General features: G+C 40.5%; 1 long non-coding RNA gene across 1 annotated transcript; it reads left to right on the top strand.

Moving 5' to 3' along the window:
• The first annotated feature begins 309 nt into the window (after window positions 1–309).
• On the top strand, window positions 310–1,856 carry LOC144305162 (uncharacterized). Its single transcript, XR_013372203.1, has 2 exons — window positions 310–506; window positions 1,701–1,856. It is a non-coding gene; the product is annotated as an uncharacterized LOC144305162 (long non-coding RNA).
• The last annotated feature ends 1,479 nt before the right edge of the window (window positions 1,857–3,335 follow it).

Below are 3,335 nucleotides of genomic sequence, written 5' to 3'. Positions count from 1 at the left end.
AGATAAATCCCCGCATGCGGCTCCATGCTGGGCATGGGATCTGTTAGAGACTCTTTCTCTCCCTCTTCCTCTGCTCCTCCTCCTCCCCTCTCTAAAACAATTACTAAGAATTTCAGGAAGTAACAACATAACATTAAACCAAATAAGGTTCCTCCTAGGCACAACTACACACATCACATATCCTTGAAGTAGACCCTGCTCCTGTGCCCCACTGACCTCACACTTAACTATGTTGTAACTATTGGTTGCCCAGTTTCCCGCACTAGACTGTCCACCTCTTGAGGATAGTGACTGGGTCATAGTCATCCTTGTATTTCAGACAATGGCATATGCACATGGGAAACGTAGTACACCAGACTTTGTTTTACTTCCCTCTTAACAAATAAGCAACAGAACATTTTCAAAAGACCATTCCAGTGGGATTTTCTTCACCACCTCCTGATTTATGGTGGAACTGACTAAAGGTCAAGAATTAGAGTCAGCTCCTTATATGGAGGCTACTGCCTGTGAGTAATATTCCAGTAATTCTGCATTGTTTGGGCTCCCTGAACTCAGGTTTAGCAGTGTGTATGAGAACTTTGCGTGTTCTTTATGCTTGGTATTGTGACAGTGTAGCTATTGAGCAAACACTTCTAGGAAATTAGAACAGATTGTGAAAACCAGTGCAAATTGCAGGAATTAAATTCACTGGGAACAGCAGGACTGTAATGAGTGAGAAAAGAGGAAAATTGCAGGAATGTAAGTCCTGCCGAGATGTGTATGCAGGCAGGCTCATGCAGCTGCAGGCTGGGTACTTGTTTGGTTGTGTGTGTGTGTGTGTGTGTGACTTTATGGAAGGAGCGCTGACCCAGCGTGGAGTCCTCTGTTTATGTGCTGGTTCCATTGCTCACTAACCAGCTGATTCTGGGAAAACTGATAAACTTTCTCAGTTTCCTTAGATTCCTCATGTATAAAATAAAAAATAATACTGTAAGTGAAATGGTTATATTATTACAAACAAAGCTGCATGGCATTATCCAGAATATAAAAAGTACATAATAAGTGTTATCTCTTCTATATTACAGTTATATACTTTACCTACAAGTTACCTGAGCTTAAATCACATTCTTCCATTAATTTTTTAACTCCCATTTGCTGAGAGTTCCAATATGCATCATCCCCGTTCAACGTGGCTCATGACTCCCCCTGTCTTGATCTGCATTCCTCATGCTCACACAAGTAAGGAGGGTCAATAAGAATGTACACAAGTTTAAAGACAGACAGGTTTGATTTTACTACTTAAAAACTGTGCTTTGTGGCAAGCAACTGAAGCTCACCGACCCTCTCATATGTTTTCTCATATGTCTAGCAAGGATCATTTTAGAGTTATTGTGAAATATGTATGAAATAATGCTTATAAAGCCCAAATACATTGTAATAAATTACCAATAGTATGCACTTAATGATAGCTAGTTTTATTCTATTACTTTAGCACCAGTTGGTTCTGCACCCGAGTAGCTGCTCAGAAAATTCTAGTCCCTACTGGCCCTCTTATATCTGTGTGACATTGGGCAAGTTTTCTACACCTCTGAGTAATAGAGCAAAATAGATTATGTATAATAGACCAATATTTCCCATATTAGTCCTAATACACTAGCTAATATTTCATTATTAAAATAGCTATTGGACTTAGATATTATTATATGATCTCTGTTTCACAGATGAGGAAAGTCGGCTTAAGGAGATTGAATGAGATCCACAGAATGTGAAAATGATGAAGCTTGTTTTTCACCCAAGCCATCTGCCTCCCTTGTGCTTCGATTATATGTATATTGATACCCATTGAGTCACCTGAAGAAAAGATCACTGGATCTGCAGCACTTCATTTCTCTTTCAAAGTTTTGAACACCTGTCTATAAACCAGGGCTTCTGAACCTCCAAATGGTTTCCTGGACCCTAAGCAAACATAATAATCATTCTTTTTTATGCAAAGATAAAAACAATAGTAGGAATAGCTGCAGAAGAGCAGATTGAGTCTCATGCGCGGGAATGAAATATACTTCTGTTCTCTTTCTAAATCTTGTTATAGTTTGGCTGTACAGCACTCTGTCACTGTCAGGAGATTTTGCCCACCACGGCATCGAAGTATCTGGGTTCTCACATCCAAAAGGGGCTCTGGAGAGCTGGTTTCTGATCATTGAAAAGGAAGTTGGGAAGGGCATCTGTGGAGTTTGCCCACCCAGTGTCTATGCCCTCTTTCTCTGGCCACAGTGCTCTGACTTAAGTCTGGAGAAACACCCTCCTCTGCTCTTATTCTGTGTGATTCAATTAACACTGACTACATATGCTAGCTCTGGGCAGGAGCACATGACCTGGGTCAGGCCTATAAGAGTCAGCCAGTCCTGAGATTTTTGCTAAAACCTTTGGGGGAATAGGGTTCTCTTTTATTGAGAGGTGAACTTTTCTCTTTCCTGTGGGGTCTTTAGTTGTTAAAATATGTACGTGGGACTGCTTATGGCTATTTTGCCTGCCCAACTGTCCAAGAATAAGGAAAACTCAGAGGAAAGAAGAGTTAAGGGATTAAAAAAAGGAACACATCCCTGGTGATGCTTGAGTATGTGGACACAACTGTGCCTTATGCTAGCACTTCTGTGAGCCCAACCCATTCATCCTCTGTTTTTTGTTTAAGCCACTTTGTATGGTGTTTCAATCATGAAACATCCCCCCGCCCCCCACCCACCATGGCTAATACATAAAGAAAGGAATAGGTACAAAGTTTTAGATAAGCAAGGAGGAATACCTAATTCTTTTTTTTTTTTTTTAAATCAGATGTTCTTCTAACTATATGGTACTGTTGAATCCTCCTATTACTCTCCCCCAACTTTGGTAGAGAATTTGTGAGGGCAGCAACTTACATAGCAAGATGAACTTTGCTGATGTAATTAAGTCAAGGATCTTAAGATGAGAGGTTACCCTGGATTATTCTGCTGGATCAGTATAATCATAAAGGTCTTCATAAGAGGGATAGAGGGGAGTTGGAATCCAAGAAGGCGATGAGACTGAAGCAGAAGTGAGAGCAATGAGATTGTTGATCTTGAATGTGGGAGAGGGGGATGTAAGCCGACTTTGGGAGCCAGAAGGGGCAAGGAAATGGTCTCCCTAGATCTTCCAAAAAGGAATGCTGCCCAGTTGACACCCTGATTTTGCCCTAGTGAAACCCGTTTAGGACTTCTACTCTTGCGTTGTTTTATGCTGCCAAATTTGTTGTAGTTAGCTATGGCAGCATTAGGAATCGAATATATAGCTCATATACCTAATGTTTATCTTTCAAATAATATAAGTAATGACTGTCAGTT

The sequence above is a fragment of the Canis aureus genome, chromosome 3 (genome assembly GCF_053574225.1).
Source record: "Canis aureus isolate CA01 chromosome 3, VMU_Caureus_v.1.0, whole genome shotgun sequence".
NCBI classification, from domain to species: domain Eukaryota; kingdom Metazoa; phylum Chordata; class Mammalia; order Carnivora; family Canidae; genus Canis; species Canis aureus.
The sequence above is the reverse complement of the archived record's forward strand: the minus strand, read 5'-3'. Positions and strand labels throughout refer to the sequence as shown.